Below are 19,876 nucleotides of genomic sequence, written 5' to 3' on the forward strand. Positions count from 1 at the left end.
TACGGAACCAGCCTTTATCACCAGATCCCACAGCCCACAAAGGAAGCACCTAAACTGCAGGCACCATAGAGTCGGCTAACCCGACCGCAACAAGACAGGACAAAGTTTTGGAGGCAAAGTGACGTTGACACTACCCGGAAACAGCTGGCGTGCTGGAACCAGGCTGGGCAGGAGGGAGTACCCGTGCCAAAGACACTGCCGGGAACCAGCTGGCGGTGCTGGAACCCAGGGTAAATACTACAGAGTGGAGACAGAGGCCTAATTGGAGCAAGTTTAAAATCTGTAGTTGTTTGAGTGTGGACAGAGCAGGAGAAATTGCCGGACACACAGCTGTGGATCAGCTGACATTATTGAACCCCAATAACACTGGAGCATATGTTGACTGTGCAGATGGCACTTCTGAGCAGCAACTGGTGGTTTTGGAGCCCAGGGTCAATAGTACAAACAGAGTGGAGGCAGAGGCCTATTTGGAGCAAGTTTAAAATCTGTAGTTGTGTGAGTGTGGACAGAGCAGGAGAAATTGCCGGACACACAGCTGGGGATCAGCTGACATTACTGAACCCCAATAACACTGGAGCATATGTTGACTGTGCAGACGGCACTTCTGAGCAGCAACTGGTGGTGTTGGAGCCCAGGGTCAATGAGGGTGTAGGCTGAGGCCTAATTGGAGCAAGTTTAATATCTGATGTTGTGTGAATGTGGAGGGAGCAGGAGACATTGCCAGACACACAGCAGGGGAGAAGCTGGCATTACTGAACCCCACTAACACAGGAGCTAGTGTTTTTCTCTGTGCAGACGGCACTTCTGATCAGCAACTGGCGGTGTTGGAGCCCAGGGTTAATGAGGGTGTAGGCTGAGGCCTAATTGGAGCAAGTTTAATATCTGATGTTGTGTGAATGTGGATGGAGCAGGAGATATTGCCAGACACACTGCAGCGGAGCAGCTGACATTACTGAACCACACTAACACAGGAGCTAGTGTTTTTCTCTGTGCAGACGGCACTTCTGAGCAGCAACTGGCGGTGTTGGAGCCCAGGGATTACAGTTCAGGTGGTAGAAACATGAACACAACAGGAGACCTGGATATTGTTGCCAACCAATTATTTAATCTGGAAGAGGACTGGCAAATTCCGGCGAGATCCAGGCCTTGTTCATTTTCAGAAAAGTAAGCCGGTCAATGTTATCGGAGGATAGTCGCATGCGACGGTCTGTTAGTACACCACCTGCGGCACTAAAGACGCGTTCTGATAATACACTAGCAGCAGGGCAAGCCAGCACCTCCAATGCATACTGGCTAAGCTCTGGCCATGTATCCAGCTTAGAGACCCAAAACTTGAAGGGGGAAGAGCCGTCTGGGAGTACACTGAGAGGGCAAGACATGAAGTCTGTCACCATCTGACGGAAACGTTGCCTCCTGCTGACTGGAGCCGTCTGTGATGGTGTAGACATTTGTGGCGGGGACACAAAACTTTGCCACATTTGGGCCATACTGGTCTTGCCTTGTGCTGAGGCGCTGCTTCTGCTCCCTCTTTGTGCAGAGCTTCCTCCACTGCCTCAACGCACAGAGCTGCTTTGTAAAGCACTAGAAGCACTGCTCTTGGGTGGAATGGAGAGCATGATGGAATGCACCATTATGTCTTGGTACTCCCGCATTTTACGCTCCCGGTTCAACGGTGTTATGAGTAGAGTTGAGCGATACCGTCCGATACTTCAAAGTATCGTATCGGATGGTATCGGCCGATCTTTAAAAAAAGTATCGGTATCGCCGATTCCGATACCGGAAGTCCCATTCAAGTCTATGGGATTTCCGGTATCGGAATAAGAAAAACCCTTTCCTGCCCTTGTACAGCCTCTCTGGGGTCTGTACGGGCCTTTCGGGGGGCTGTGCCGGCCTGCCAGGGGGTCTGTGCAGGCTCCGGTGGTCTGTGCCGGCCTGCCGGTGGTCTGTGCAGGCTCCGTGGGGCTGTGCCGGCCTGCCGGGGGGCTGTGCCGGCCTGCCGGGGGGCTGTGCAGGCTCCGGGGGGCTGTGCCGGCCTGCCGGGGGGCTGTGCCGGCCTGCCGGTGGTCTGTGCAGGCTCCGGGGGTCTGTGCAGGCATCGTCCGATGGGACTACAAGTCCCATCGGGCGATGCCTGCTACCATGACAGTGATTGACACATTAGCCAATGATGGGACAGTAGTAGTCCCATCATCCGGCTAATGTGTTAAATGTAAAAAAAAAAAAAAAAAAAAATTACATGCTACATACATACAACATGCATACTACATACATGCTACATTCATACTACATACTACATACATGCTACATTCATACTACATAAATACTACATGCAACATACATACTACATATATACTACATGCATGCTACATACATACTGCATGCTACATACATACCACATATATACTACATACATACTACATGCATGCTACATGCATGCTACATGCTACATACATAACACATATATACTACATGCATGCTACATACATACTACATGCTACATACTACATGCATGCTACATACATACTACATGCTACATACTACATATATACTACATGCATGCTACATACATACTACATACTACATATATACTACATGCATGCTACATACATACTACATGCTACATACTACATGCATGCTACATACATACTACATGCTACATACTACATATATACTACATGCATGCTACATACATACTACATGCTACATACATACTACATATATACTACATGCATGCTACATACTACATGCTACATACATACTACATATATACTACATTCATACTACATACTACATATATACTACATACATACTACATACATACTACATACATACTACATACATACTACATGCATGCTACATACATACTACATGCATGCTACATACATACCACATACATACTACATGCTACATACATACCACATATATACTACATACATACAATACATTCATACAATACATACATAGACATACAGTACATATAACATAGAGTAACATACTTACCAATACTTGTCACATTGTTCCCCGAAGCCATTGTCTATTCCGGGATAAATATTAACATAACAAACCACAAAAATACTCACCCACGATCCGAAGCAGTCCACGAGTGTGTCCCACGACGATCTTGGGTAGAGAACTGCAGCATCAGATGATGCTGCCGTTCTCTACGGGCTGCAGGGATCCAATGACGGAAGGTAGGTATCCTTCCGCACTGTATTCCTCCGCCACTTAAAAAAAAAAAAGTCCCTAGTCTCACTTTATGCCATTGCTGTGTGGGAAATTCCCACACAGCAATGGCATAAAGTGAGACTAGGGACTTTTTTTTTTTAAGTGGCGGAGGAATACAGTGCGGAAGGATACCTACCTTCCGTCATTGGATTCCTGCAGCCCGTAGAGAACGGCAGCATCATCTGATGCTGCAGTTCTCTACCCAAGATCGTCGTGGGACACACTCGTGGACTGCTTCGGATCGTGGGTGAGTATTTTTGTGGTTTGTTATGTTAATATTTATCCCGGAATAGACAATGGCTTCGGGGAACAATGTGACAAGTATTGGTAAGTATGTTACTCTATGTTATATGTACTGTATGTCTATGTATGTATTGTATGAATGTATTGTATGTATGTAGTATATATGTGGTATGTATGTAGCATGTAGTATGTATGTGGTATGTATGTAGCATGCATGTAGTATGTATGTAGCATGCATGTAGCATGCATGTAGCATGCATGTAGTATGTATGTAGTATGTATGTAGTATGTATGTAGCATGTATGTAGCATGCAGTATGTATGTAGCATGTATGTAGTATGTATGTAGTATATATGTAGTATGTAGTATGTATGTAGCATGCATGTAGTATATATGTAGTATGTATGTAGCATGCATGTAGCATGTATGTAGTATGTATGTAGTATGTATGTAGCATGCAGCATGTATGTAGTATGTATGTAGTATATATGTAGTATGTATGTAGCATGCATGTAGTATGTATGTAGTATGTATGTAGCATGCAGTATGTATGTAGCATGTATGTAGTATGTATGTAGTATATATGTAGTATGTATGTAGCATGCATGTAGTATGTATGTAGTATGTATGTAGCATGCAGTATGTATGTAGCATGTATGTAGTATGTATGTAGTATATATGTAGTATGTATGTAGTATGTATGTAGTATGTATGTATGTAGTATGTATGTAGCATGCAGTATGTATGTAGCATGTATGTAGTATGTATGTAGTATATATGTAGTATGTATGTAGTATGTATGTATGTAGCATGCAGTATGTATGTAGCATGTATGTAGTATGTATGTAGTATATATGTAGCATGCATGTAGTATGTATGTAGCATGCATGTAGTATTTTTTTTTTTTTTTTTTTTTTTTTTAACATTTAACACATTAGCCGGATGATGGGACTACTACTGTCCCATCATTGGCTAATGTGTCAATCACTGTCATGGTAGCAGGCATCGCCCGATGGGACTTGTAGTCCCATCGGACGATGCTTGCACAGACCCCCGGACATCAGCACAGCCCCCCGGCAGGCCGGCACAGCCCCCCGGCAGGCCGGTACAGACCCCCACAGGGTGCACAGACCACCGGCAGGCCGGCACAGCCCCCCGGCAGGCCGGTACAGACCCCGGGCAGTCCACACAGCCCCCCGGCAGGCCGGCACAGCCCCCCGGCAGGCCGGCACAGCCCCCCGGCAGGCCGGCAGAGACCCCCGGAAGGCCCGAAATGACGGCGCATCATGATGCGCACACACCGCGCATCATGATGACGTCAGGCCGTCAATCAACTGAACTTCCGATTCCGATGCCGAATTCCGATATTGAAAAAATATCGGAAGTCGGTATCGGAATTCCGATACAGCAAGTATCGGCCGATACCCGATACTTGCGGTATCGGAATGCTCAACACTAGTTATGAGGCTTTGTAAGTTGTCCCAGTAGCGAGGATCTAGGAGGGTGTACACCCAATAATCAGCCGTGTTGAGAATTGGGGCAATGCGGCGGTCGTTTCTCAGGCACTGCAGCATGAAATCAACCATGTCCTGCAGACTCCCAACTGGCCAAGAAACGCTGTCCCCTGCTTGAGGCGTCACCTCTGCCTGCTCTGCATCACCCCACCCTCGCTCTACATACTGTATACTAGAGCATTGTGTACCTCCCTCCTCTGGAGAGATGTCTTCCTCCTCCATTGACTCCTCCTCATCCTCCTCACAAAGTGTCCCCTGCCTAGGTCTTTGTGAGGAACCACGTTGCGCAGACTGTCAAGAAGAAGATGGCATTTGTGACTCCTCATCCTCCACCTCTTCCACAACCTCCTCCCTTAGTGCTTGCAGTGTTTTTTTAAGCAGGAAGATAAGGGGGACAGTCATGCTGACTAGTGCATCATCTGCACTCGCCATCCGAGTGGAATCATCAAAGGCACGCAAAACGTGGCAGATTTCCTTCATAGAGGCCCACTCAGTGGTGGTGAAGTGTGAACGGAGCGCAGTGTGACTTGTTTGCGCCTGATGCAGCTGCTACTCCATGACTGCTGCCTGCTGCTCACACAACCGCTCCAACATATGTAACGTTGAATTCCACCTGGTGGGTAGGTAACATATGATGTGATGTTCCTGAAGGCGGAATCGGCGCTGCAGAGCTGCAATGCGCGATCTTGCCATGCTGGAACGCCGCAAGTGAGCGCACTCTATGTGGACCTTGTGCAGCAGTGCATCAAGATCCGGATAGCCCCTCAAAAAACTCTGCACGACCAAGTTGAGCACATGTGCCAGACATGGGATGTGAGTGAGGTAGCCTAGGCCCAGAGCTGCCACCAGATTTCGGCCATTGTCACACACTACCAGGCCTGGCTGGAGATTCACTGGCACAAACCACACGTCGCTCTCCTGTTTGATGGCATTCCAGAGCTCCTGCGCTGTGTGGCTTCGATTCAACAAAGAAATTAATTTATGTGCGGCCTGTTGACGTTTGACCATGGCTGTGCTCATATCGGTCGTAACAGGTAAGCGTTCACGGGTCCATGTGGAGGTAGACCGTGACGGCTCCTGCAGCGCTGATTCAGAGGAACTGGAGTATGAGGAGGAGTCAATGTGTACAGACTGGATTCCTGCAATCGTTGGAGTTGGCAGAACACGTACAGCGCCACTCTCAAGATCTGTACCCGGCTCCACAACATTTACCCAATGGGCAGTGAGGGAAAGGTATCGTCCCTGTCCATGGTTACTGGTCCACGCATCGGTGGTCAGGTGGACCTTGCTACTGACGGCGTTTAGTAGCGCATGTTTTTGCAGGGCAGGGACGGCTTGCCTGCTGAGATGAAAGCCTGAATGAGAGCATTTCAAGGGACAGTAGTTTTGCAATGCCAGCATTCAGAGCCTGTACTCGGGGATGGTTTGCCGAGTATGGCCGCCTTTTCTCCCATGCCTGTGCTACCGATGGCTGTACAGTGGCCTGGGAGTGTGAGGATGACAGGGAACGTGGTGCTGTGGGTGGAATTACACTGTGTCTCTGTACAACAGTGCCAGAGGTTCTTCCATGGCGATCCTGTGAGGAAGCCGAACCAGCTGTGTGTGAGCTGGAGGAAGAGGCTACAACACGAGCTGAAGAGGTGGTAGGTGATGCTGTAGTTGGCCTACGTCTTAAGTGTGTCTTTGTAACTCCACCACGTGCGGGGTCCGCACATGTTTCCACATATTTGTGGTATTGAGGTTGCTGACACTTTTCCCTCTTTTGACTTTCTGATTACACAGCTTGCATTTGACAAAGCAAATGTCATCTGCAACTGTGTCAACAAAGGACCACGCACTGCAAGTCCTGGGAGCGCCCATTTTGAGTTTTGGAAGAGGAATGCTCCTAATGGGTGCCAAAGTGGAGGCTACAGGCAACCAAGTCTGCCCCCTCCCTCTCCCTCCTGTTTTGGCTGTTCGGGGAATCTCTTCCTCAGAGCTGCTACCACCACCTTCCTGTTCCTCACGCCATGATGGGTCAAGGACCTCATCATCTACACTACCCTTTTCAAACATCTGCTACTCCTGGGTAGTCTCGCCAGCACAGTACACACCAGAAAGTGGCACCTCAGTCTCATCATCAGATGCGTACTGAGGTGTGCTGACCATAGGCACTGGCCCACCCGCCTCTTCAGATTCAGAGAGGCAAAGCTGTTGCGCATCACTGCATACTACCTCTTCTTCACATTCTAGAATGCTGCTTAGCTGGCCCCCTATTTCCAAGCCAAGAGATTCAGAGAACAGAAGTAGAGATGGCTCCTGTCCAGGGCTCTCTGACTGCCTTGGCAATTTGGCAGGTGGTGAAGAGACAGATGGTTGCTCTTCAGTGCTCTGGACCTGAGAGGATGTGGAAGCAATTGAAGTCGATACGTTAGCTGCCATCCATCTGACAACGGCTTCAATTTGTTCCTCCCGCAGCAGTGGGGTATGGCGAGCTCCTACAAAGCTGCACATAAAGGACTGTTCCCTGGTAAAACTGGGGGATGCTGAGTTACTGGTGCCTGCAGCAGGCACAGAATCCCCACGTCCTCTCCCTGCTGAAACTCCACGACCATGTGCCTTACTCCCTGCCTTCTTCATTTTAGTAGACTGATAAAGATAGGCAGAAAAGTACTAAGGGCTTAGTGTGCTTATTCCTGAACAGCTGCTAACAGGTATAAGAAACACTAACTTTACAAAGTGTGGACTACACTTTAATATGAGCTAATGTGGCCTACACAACTGTAAAGTGGAGTGTTTGGTGAACTTTTTTTACGTATTTTTTTTTTCACAAAAAAAAAGGATGTGTCCAAAGATGTAAAAGCGATAGTATCACAAACTTTTTGGACCTATTACAATGCAGGAAGGTAACCTACAATGCAATAGATGAGGCTACAAAAAAAAAAAGCTAATACTAATCAGGCTGGGGCTGCAGGTCACAAGCCAGCAAAAAGGCTCCTCTATCTACTCCTATATAGTGTTTACAACCAATCTAGCTGGATACAGATGGAAGCACACTAATAGGAGAAATTCAGGAAAAATAAGCAGCACTACAGCAAAAAAGGACAATGTATGAGGCAGTGACGCACGCTGAGCAGACTACAACCAGAGGTGGCTGCAGAACACACTACAGTGTGAGCTGCACTCACACACAGAGACCTCACAGACAGCCATGAACAGTGCAGAGAATTGTGCACTAGCACTGAAAGGCTGCAGAAAGACTCCGCTATCTACTCCTATATAGTGCTTGCAACTAATGTAGATGGATACGGATGAAAGCACACTAATAGGGGAAATCAGGAAAAATGAGCAGCAATAAAACAAACAAAGGACTATGTATGAGGCAGTGATGCACGCTGAGCGGACTACAACCAGAGGTGGCTGCAGAACACTACAGCGTGAGCTGCACTCACACACAGACCTTGCAGACAGCTGTGAACAGCGCTGCAAGGCAAAAGAAAGCTACAGCGGTTGATAAAGTAGCCTGGGTAAAGCACTATATAGAAAATCGCTATCTCTAACTGTCCCTCAGCAGCGTCCTGTCCCTAACTGAATTCACAGCAGAGTGAACCCAAAATGGCGGCAGCGGGTTTTAAGGTGCATCATGACATCATTTCAGCAGCCAATCACAGCCATGCTATTAGTTAACATGCCTACATGCCTAACAGGATGTGCCCACTCTTCTTAGGACTCCTCATTGGCTGAATCAAATCAAACTGGCTAATAGCATTATGGGAACTTCCGATTCCGGTATTCGATATTCAAAAAGTATCGGAACTCAGTATCGGAATTCCGATACCGCGAATATCGGCTGATACCCGATATTTGCAGTATCGGAATGCTCAACACTAATCATCAGTAAAGGGCCTTTTACACATAGCGATATCGCTAGCGATATTGCTAAAGTGTCACCGATTTTGTGACGCAACAGCGATATCGCTAGCGATCTCGCTTTGTGTGACACGTACCTGAGACCGCCCCCCCCCCGCTGGATATCGCTGCTAGCGCTAAAATATCCTTGGCCATTTTTTCCTCGTTGGCGTCCAGCTGGTGCCGACTAGTGATGCATGGACGCAGGTGGAAGTCGTCATCATCGCTGCGGTGTGACAGGTAACAGCGACCACCGATGGATCGCTTATCGCTGCTGCATTGCTGGTGAGATCTGCCTGTTCGGCAGCTCACTAGCGACCATTTAGCGATGCACCAGCGATCCTGACCAGGTCGTATCATTGTCGGGATCACTGGTTCATCGCTAAATGTAACGGGACCCTTAGTGTGACCACCTTTATAAATGAAGAAGATTTGGCAGTTTTCCAGTCTGAAGCATTCAGACCCGTATTAACACAATGCCAATGAAGATATACATCAGCAATGATCTAAGAGTAGCAGTTGACCCCTGCCAACTATTGGGGATGAGTTATAAAGTTATTTACAAACCATTTGGAGTTCATCATTGCAAATTCAAACTGCAATGCTCAGAAAAATGTGAAAAAAACCCATCAGTTACAGCTCAGAATGTTTATGTTAATAACAGTACAATAGAAAAGTCTGAAAAGTCTGAACAGGTTTGTTTGGAAGAGTTGCCTGAAGAAAGCCTCTGCTTTGCAAAAAGTCCATGGCAGCACTGCTAATGTTTGCAAAATTGCATCTGAACATACCACAAACAATCTGGAACAATGTCCTTTGGACAGAGGAGACCAAAGTAGAGATGTTTGGCCATAATACCCTGCACCCCGATAGGCAAAAACTAATCACGTCAGCATATACACCTCACACCAATTGTCAAACATGATGGCTGAGGGCTGATGATTTGGGATTGTTTCAGAGCCATAGGACCTGGGTATCATGCAGTCATTGAGTCATCCATAAATCATGTGTATAACAAAGTATTCCAAAGTCAAATATGAGGCCACCTATCCAAAAATCTTAAGTTGGCCAAAACTTGGTCATGCAACAGACCAATGATTCCAAAAAGGAACATCAACAAATCTACATCAAAATGGCTAAAAAAGAAAATAATCAGGGTTTTGCAATGGCCCAGTAAAAGTTTAAACCTCAACCTAGCTGAAATGCTGTAGCTGGATCTTAAAAGAGCTGTTCTCCAGAGACATGTATGAGATTTATAAAGTAATGCAAATAATAAATACTTCAAATTATTGGTTATTGGTAATAGTGGCTGTACAAGCTTTTCATTTATGGGGTGAACTTAATTTTTCATATTTTTCACACATTATTTTCCTAATTTTTAGACCCTCTGAGGTCAAGTTTTGGAACATATGGCCAACTTTATGTACCACTGCCTTTGCCATCACCGTAGCATTAAATTCATCTTGGCTAAAAAAGAGTACAGGTTGTTCACCTTGATAGACCAATGCTACAAGGAGAACATTTCCTCTCTCCTTCCTGAGGCGAAGTCTAATAAAATGTTGTTATACAAAAAGGCCATTGTGAAAAATATGTGAAAAAATACCCATCAGACAATGCTAGCAGCAGGGGGCAAGCTTCTTTACCAATCCAAAAGGGAGAGGATGGGGAGACACACACAAGGCACAGCAAAGGCAAGGGTACACTGTCAGATGCCTGGCTCTGTTTCATGACACCCTCCCACCATCTAGGCTCTGATAACTGGGTACTTTTGACAAGGAGGGAAAAGTTTTTAAAGATGGTCAAGCAATACCTGGCTGACAAAACCACTGTGCTACCTAATTTCTCTGCAACCTTCAGCTATTGGGTCTCAAAGCTGGACACCAGGCACGAGCTGTCCCTCTATGTCTTGGAAGTGTTGTGCTGACCTGCTGCTGGTGTCTTGTCTGAGCAGGTTTTTCGTGCCACAGGGGGGTTCATAACCGACAGGCACTTTCACCTGTCAACAGAAAATGTTGACAGGCTCACTCTGATAAAAAAGAACAAAGCTTGGATTAGCCACGACTTTGCCACTCCACCAGGTGACAGCAGAACTTAAATTGTTTTTAACCCCTTTCCGACATCGGTCATGTATTTATGCCGATGCCGGACTCCCTCCCTTTGATGTGGGCTTTGGCGGTGAGCCCACATCTTTCCTGGGACATGTCAGCTGGTCACAGCCCCTCGAGGAAGCCCACGCGAAACGCGCATCAGGGCTGCTTCTTTTTGGACACGCTCACTTGCAGATACATATGGATAAGACATGCATCCCTGCCATGGTGACTACTTACTTATGATATGTTTATGACACATATTTTTTATATGTCACTCTGTTACCCTGAGAGACTTAGTTAGGGTTGCCCGATATGGACACTTATTATGCACTATGCACTTTCTAGGATTTTTTGTGACTGGCTGTTACGGATAACTCTAAATAGGGTATTGCTGTCTATATACAATCTGCTACAAATAGTGTTGCTGTGACCATCATACATGAGCTTTGTTTAGTGCTTTGTCTTTTGTCTGTATTATATGTGACTTTATCTATATTATACCAGTAAAATCTATATTTTTATATATATAGTTCGGATTATATCTCCTTGTTCTTTGTAGGATTTATGTTATATTGGAGTGTCTGTAGTTATGTCATGTCCAGTGGAGTGGTCTACTGACCGCACAGTTTATGGATATGTATCAGTGGATTTTGTTCTAAAGCCTTTATGAGTGTAGGAGTACATCAACTACACTTTCAAAATATTTAATGAGGCCCACAAGTTGTAGCCTTCAAGGGTCTATGGATGACTGTTTTATCCTCCTTATAATTTGTTCCTGGCTTTGCACTCTGTGCAAAGCCATTATGAGTGTAGAAGTGCCATAACTAAACTTTCTTAATTTTTTATGAGGCAGTCCAGTTGCTGCATTCAATGGTGTATGGATGACACTGATAATATTTTTTTTCTGACTTTGCACTGTGTGCAGAGCTTTTATGAGTATGGGAGTACCACAACTACACTTTGTTCACAATATTTGAATGAGGCATTACAATTGGTGCTTTCAAGGGTGTATGGATGACTCTGCTTGTAATATTTGGCAGGTTTTGCACTTAGTGCATAGCTTTTATGAGTCTAGGAGTGCCTCTACATGACATTACATTTTAACAGAATGTGTATGAGGTCCTCCTTTATGTCTAATATAGGGTGTATCAATTTTTTGGCAGTTCTTGATTCCTTCATAAAATATACTGAAATATCCAAAGTTTTAATAAAAATTCCAATTTTGATTTACTTAAATTATTATTATTTTTTAAAATCCTTTTTAAATTTCATGTAATATTAAAGTGATTATGCAGGAAAAATTTTCCTTTTTTCATCTTTTTCCCTGTAAACTCCAATTTCTCATCGATTTTGAATGTTTTATTGTCAGTCCTTATTGAGTAAAAGTGTGACACCATTGTTCTCAGCAGCGATCTGGGAGGCAGACATGGTTCAAGGGGTCTTCCCCATGCTGTTCTCCTTCCATTCAGCACTTTTTCCATCCATTACAACATTTTCTTGTAGGGTCTGCTGGAAAAATGCTTGGATTTCCCATTGGCTCCCATTATATTGGGAATTGTTCGGTTTGAGCAACAAACATTGGAGCATTTTAGTGCTCACTCATCCCTATTAGCCAATCTGTCCTAGCCACTTTCCTACCATTGTATCCTTTCAATAAAGTTAAATGATACACAAGAGTAATTCTTAGAAATCCATACAATTAGTCTACAATGATTTACTACTCTCTGTGAAAGTATTATTCATTATTGTAAGTAGAAGAAAAACTAAAATTAATTTGCTCTAAAAATAGGATTCTGCTATTCACCATGGTTCTTTCTTCAATAATTGCTGAATATTGCTTGTGCAGTACAGACTTCTTCAATCTGATGACATAATTAGCTCCCTTTATCAGGGGCTTTAAAAGTTTTCTTTTCCCTTCTTGATCACCAACTATTGCGTAGAAATAAAAAAATGATTTCATCCTCCAGAGCGCCGGCACTCTACGACTACAGTCCATTAAAACAGAAAAAATGTATTGAACATTTCTGTTCATTGAGCATGTAATAGAATTAACCTAGGAGTAATTTGAATGTGTGAACAATGTGTCTGCCACAGAAGATGCTTATATTTATTTAATAGGAGGTCAGCCACATGCCATGAAATACCTCTTGAGACACTTTTATCCCGTAGGGAGACTCCTTCAGCATTACTGAAAATGCTATTCCACAATTTAGCAAGACTATAAGTCCAATATGGAGGTATACTAGGAACATGCTGTATGTGCAATATGTAGGAACCACTCTGCTCATCAGGAACAGGCGGTTTGACCCATATACCTACCGGAAACCATGAACATACTATATGTCCCATACACATTAGATACCAGGAATATAATGTATGACAAATATGCATACCAGTAACATGTTGCACAGTATATCATACCTCCTAACTTTTAATGAATATAAAGAGAGTCAAAATATGTGACGCACAAGGCAAGTTTTGGCAACACCCTGGATCACAGCCCAATCCACGCCCATTTACCATTTCTTTCTACTCTGGCAGGAGGAGATGTAAGAGGGGTGGTGGTAGTGAGGGAAATTCAGCAGACGCCCAAGACTGCAGGGTGTAGACCTAAATCCAGACATTTGGGACTAGAGGTGAGCGGATTGATTCACGGGAATCCAGTACAGCATCCAGGTCATTGGTACCCGACAGTTAGACAGGAGACCTGTGACTCTTTTACCTTCCAGCTTCCCCGGTGCTGCTTTTGACTATTCATCTGTGCAAACTGCTCATCTATAGTTGGAATGTGTGGATTTATTTTATTCCTTCCTTCACAGTTGTAGCACTTTTATATAGCTTCAGTATATGACATCTGGTTATTTTAAGTCTGAAGGCCGTCTTCACACATAATGTAATATTGTGTCTTTTGTTTTCTGCTGGTGGCCGCACCAAACTACACAATATAACTATATTCTCTGGTTATTGGATTATTGTTCATTTTTTATGCCTTTTCTCCCTCATTTTTGGCGCATGTGTGAAGCAGCGTTCTTGTTTTTTACATTGCAGAAAGTTTTGATTCTGCAAAAAAGTAACTGCAGTTTTTTTACAATTTTTTTTAGGCTCTACATAGAGAAAAAAGCTCCAAAACCACATATTTCAGCACCGTCTTCAGACGTAAAGTGAGCACAGTATTCAATAAATCACATCCACTTTGCTTGGACAGTTAAACACAGCAGAATTTCTGTTTAAAAAAAGCATCGGAAAATAAACAGCATTTACGCGTCACATGAGCACAGTCTAATGTCCAAGACAAGTGTATGTGAGTTCATGAAAACGCTCTTGATGCCTTTAAAGATGCTGCTGAACAGAGCGGTTTTCATGTTTTTTCCCCGCTATACAGTGGCATGTAAAAGTTTGTGCATCCTTAGTCAAAATTACTGTTATTGTGAACAGTTAAGCAAGTTGAAGATGAAATAATCTATAAAAGGGTTGAAGTTAAAGAAGACACATTTCCTTTGTATTTTAGGAAAATAAAGAAAATATTGTCATTCTTTACATTTTAAAAATTACAAAAATGAAAATAGACCAGTGCAAAAGTTTGGGCACCCTGCATGGTTAGTACCTAGTAGAACCCACTTTTGCAAGCATCACAAGACAGCTAAGAGTCTTTCAATTCTTGTTTGAGGGATTTTCAGCCATTCTTCCTTGGAAAATTCTTCCAGTTCTGTGAGATTCCTGGGCCGTCTTGCATGCACTGCATTTAGAGGTAAAGCCACAGATTTTCAATGATATTCAGAACAGAGGACTGTGAGGGCCATAGCAAAACTTCAACTTGCATCTTTTGATGTAGTGTATTGTAGATTTTGACATGTGTTTAAAATCGTTATCCATTTGTGAAAGCCATCCTCTTTTTAACTTCAGCCTTTTTACATTTATTGAAATTTCTTTGAATTCATTCTTATTTCTATGTTCCCTGTGCCACTGGCTGCAACACAGACCCACAGCATGATTGATCCACCCCCATGCTTAATGGTTGTCGAGATGTTTTTTCCTGAAATTCTGTGCCCTTTTTTTCTCCATACATACCTTTGATCACTGTGGCCAAAGAGTTCTATTTTAACCACATCAGTCCATTGGACTTGCTTCCAGAATGCATCAGGCTTGTTTAGATGTTCTTTTGCATACTTCTGATGCTGAATATTATGGTGAGGGTGCAGGAAACGTTTTATTCTGATGACTCTTCTGTGAAGGCCATAATTGTGCAGGCGATTCTGAATAGTAGAACAATGTACCACAACTCCAGAGTCTGCTAAATGTTTCTGAAGGTCTTTTGCAGTGAAGTGGGGGTTCTGATTTGCCTCTCCAGCCACGAGCAGCTTTCACCAAAATTTTGCTTCCAGAACTTATCTTGACCTCTGCTGTTCCTGTTAACTGCCATTTCTTAATTACATTTTGATCTGAGGAAAGAACAACTTGAAAACACTTTGCTATCTTCTTATATCATTTTGCATTTTCATTATCAGTTTTTGGCACAAGGTTAGAGGAGGCTGGATTTTTATAAAGCTGGGAAATTTGCATCACCTGGCCTTTACTGACAATGATAGTGAACAAGCCCTAACCCTAACAGGCTAGTCAAGGTCTGAAACTTTGGTCAAAGTTATCTGAGCACACAAATCTCCAAGGTCTCCAATCTTTTGCATAGACCCATTTTCATTTTTGCAATTTTTAAAGTGTAAAAAAAATTACAATAAATATACAGTATATGGACTGTGTTACAGAATTTTTTTTTTTTTTTGGCTTTCCTGTTTTGCCCAAAGGGCTGCGTTTGTTTTTCCCTTCATGTTGGTTTATGCCATCCATCTTATAAACCAACAGAAGATTTAAAGAGACAGTGTTCCTGTTTTCTACCTCCATGTACCACTGAGTGAGCTGAACTACCATACACTCTACAAACCAGGAATATACTCATGTCCACCCTTACCTTCCTTTTGCTAAGCACTGCAATTTCTTATTATACAAATGCAGTATTCCCATTGTCCTATAAAATGTAAGGGCAAAGCCCACTCCTTTCTGTATCAGTCAGTCATTGTTAGTTTGTTCATGTTATTTTACATTTGCATCTTGTATGGAATCAATGGTGCTGTAAAAATAAATAATAGTAATATATTGTTGTGACTGACAACACGGTCACTGGGTGGCCACATGTAGACAATTAAAGCATAAACATCTCCTAAAAGTAGCATAGAAAAGTATCACAAAATCATATTTTTTCAAAGTTGGTCATCTTGTTACACATCTCGAGATGAGTCACGAGAAGAGGAATAGTAAGAAAGGACATATCTGTATATTCCATATATTGGTGTCACTAAATATCAGGAATGTAAGTCCCATATATAGGTTCCATTTAACAATAGATCAGTAGTGCATATACCACCTATCTTGTATTAGAGAGAACATTCAATTAAAGAGGACCCCCTTTGTATATATTCTACTCCATCATAGTCATTGTGTCCCAGATACTGAACATAAGCATGCAATTTCTAAGGATTTATTGCCCTGTATTCTAGATATTCACTTTCCTGTACATGTCTAAAAGGAAAATATATATCTGCCTGGGGGAACAGGGCTTCGGAGGATCCTCTATGTAAACCTAACACAACAGAAAAGAAAACCTTCCAACCTTTCTTTGTTGGGCTACGGCATAAATATTACAGATGTGTTCTTGTGTATAATGAATATTTACAAACTGTGTAACCTTTCCCCAATCTTCCATCAAAATCACCTATTTCCAATATAAATGGAAAAATTACTGAATGACGGATTCATAAAGAAAATGGATATATTATCAATGGTGATGTTGTCAGTTAGGGGTCTGAATGAACGGTGCAACCGGATCGTCCGTATCATATGTATAATGCGTAAATGGTAATATTACATGTACAAGTAAACCATCACCAGCCCAGACAAGAAAGGATATTATGTTTCATTGATCCCAAAACCATATGTTCCTAATGACTAATCTTTAAATCTGAGAAGGTATTACTTAGCTAAAATATGGATGCCAGTAGTGGGTGAAAAGGTTATTCCTTGCCTGTGTAAATCAGTGACCTGCAGATGGCAGTTAAGTAAACAGACGGCTCTAATGTAAATCTAATAAATAGTTCATTACGGGCACTAACCTTTTGTACATACAGATGGAAAGAAACCATTGGAATTTCAACATGTAACTTCTAAATTAGATCCATCTGGTTATTTCTTTTACGCAGTGGCTTTATAAAAATGTGCACATCATTTACTTATCGTAATGTTACAAAGGGCCTTTCCTCTGGCTTCACGTCTGTTACAACATTTACATGTATTTCCCATGAAATTATATTGAAAAATACTTTCTTAAACTAATGGGTTGTGCTAATTCTCTTGGAAATGTATGAATAAGGTGACAACTGGGATTTACCATACTCTCCATCAATTGGGGGTGCCCCTATATTTACCTTACTGGCAGTAAATGGATATCCAACACTCTGCAAGTGGACTAAAATCTCCAAGTTTATTTCAGGAACATAAATGTAGAAAGAACAGCTCAGTCAGCAAAATCAACGCGTTTCGACCAGAAGGTCTTAGGCTAGGTTCACATTGCGGTAATGCAGTCCGTTCAATGCATAGTGTTGACGGACTGCATTAATGCTACTGTCATTTTGTGATCGCGTTTAGCGATCATGCTAGCGAAGCTTCTCTATCTGTGCTAGCGGTGATGGACCCCGAACGCTGCAGCCCGCGTCCGAGGGTCCATCACAGAATGACGGCACATCGCGAATGCATGCCGATTATGGCATGCGTTAGCGATACGCTACATAATGGCGGTCTATGGCTGCGCTAACGCATCCGTTACATAGCATTAGTGCCGCTATGTAACGGATGCCGTCAACGCATTGCCATCAGCGCAATGTGAACCCAGCCTTAAACTATATTTACTACACTGTTATCTCTGATTGGACGGTACCAGAAACTGTTGTTACACACACTATGGATATGGTTACCTCACTATTCAATGTATACATATATTTCTAGGATAAATAACAGAGAAACTTGTAAAGGTCTAAGAAAGGATGTATCAACATTATAATTATGTGAAATAATTGCATCTTCACACTCTGACATGATCGCTGCATACTATTGCACAAAGAGTGTTTAGTTCTCCTACTGTTTGCACACAACTGGCTCTATATCTAGTCTCCAACCATCCATGGAGAATTCAATAAGGATTTCACAGTTGTGGCATTTGACTTTTTGCTTAATGTAAACTATCAACATTGACATTTAACTTCTGTCTGACACATCTTCTATAGTTCAGCTTCCTAGACTTCATAATTAAACTCTCTGTACAAAGCATATGGGTTTTGACAGTGTTTGGAAATGATAAAAAATGATATAAACTGGTAATAACTCATGTGCACTTTATTAAAGTTTACTTTCTGGAGTGAAAAAATGCATTTACCTTTCAGCAATTTTTTTTCACTTTTATACTTTATAAAAACCATTCAATGCTCCACTTCTCCAAGCAGGCTTGGACTGGCCCACAGCAAAACAGATAAATCCCCAGGTGGTCCCCTCTGAACCACTCAAAATGACTAGTAGTGGACATAACACAGTGGATTAACTACATTTTATGAATCATTTAACAAACTACCTAGCTTATTATTATTATATAGAAGCATAGGCATATCTCTTAACAAAGGCAATATAATAATTAATATAGCTGAATAGAGAGCTCCCAGAGTAAATGTTACTGCTGGACCCTTGGCACCCCTGTCATACACTGACACCAAGTCATGCAAAACCTAATATTTTCAGACAAGCATACAATCTGTCCACATCTGCATAAGATGTATACGGTCCAATCTGGATCACCCTCTAGGAGCAGGAAAGATAGATATATATATGACAGATATATATATTGTAAGGTAGCACTTGTCATTCAGGTTGGGGATACTCGTTTTGCAGCCAAATAATCAGATCCGGCAAGAGTTTTCATAAAAACATCAACAGTCCATGTGGTTTATTCAGGCATCATAAACCATGACCAGCAACAAAAAGTTCATATCAAACAGCATAACGTCCATGACAGAGCTCCACTCTGTTAACCCTGTAGTCACACAGGTTATGCAATGTCCAATGCCCAGGCTCTCTAGCCTCACAGTTATCTCACCCCATCAGGGTTACCTCATGGTTGCTTCACCTCACTGCAGATGTCCATTCCCTCCCCTGGGAACTCTCAGACACTTGCAGCCATTAAACACAGCGTCCACACGTGCTGTTAGGAAGGCAGCCACATCTTCCAGCAAGACCTTCCATACAGACCAATTGGATCCAAGCATTCACTCATGTAACCTACCCTGGCCACCTTATATGGTCCGTAGCCACGCCCACCGGATCACATGGCTATGACCTCATCACAGGTCCTTCAATCATTCACACACATATACTTTACTATGGTGTTCTAGACACCCCCCTAGGTGGGTTGTAGGTAGCTGGTCCTGCCTGTCTCACCAGCTACCTGGAAAGCTATCCCTAACACAGTGTAATGAAAGCTCAGCAGTACCTCTGCTGATCAACACACATATTCAAGCTTCCATCCCAAGGCCACCTACCTTGGGATACATAACGATCATTCAGCATCCTGCCACTCATCCTCTCTCCTGGGACACCCACACAGCGCCCCCTAGCGGACACAGTGGTTACTACACCACAATATGTATATATATATATATATATATAAATCAAAGCCACTTGAGGATCAGTAAAGTATCCACTTTTTTCACATTTAATTTGAGTGCTGCCTATTTTTTTACTTTTTATATATATATATATATATATATATATATATATATATATATATATATATATACAGTATATTGAACCATGAGCACCAGTCAGCAA

The 19,876-nt window shown here is 42.9% G+C and overlaps 1 protein-coding gene across 2 annotated transcripts in view; it reads left to right on the top strand.

The window, feature by feature from the left end:
• Window positions 1–19,876, top strand: part of UNC5C (unc-5 netrin receptor C) — a 560,809-nt gene that overhangs the window by 398,681 nt on the left and 142,252 nt on the right. The window lies entirely within an intron of this gene.

Source organism: Dendrobates tinctorius, unplaced genomic scaffold (assembly GCF_039654945.1).
Source record: "Dendrobates tinctorius isolate UK_male_01 unplaced genomic scaffold, ASM3965494v1 ptg000011l, whole genome shotgun sequence".
Taxonomy (NCBI): domain Eukaryota; kingdom Metazoa; phylum Chordata; class Amphibia; order Anura; family Dendrobatidae; genus Dendrobates; species Dendrobates tinctorius.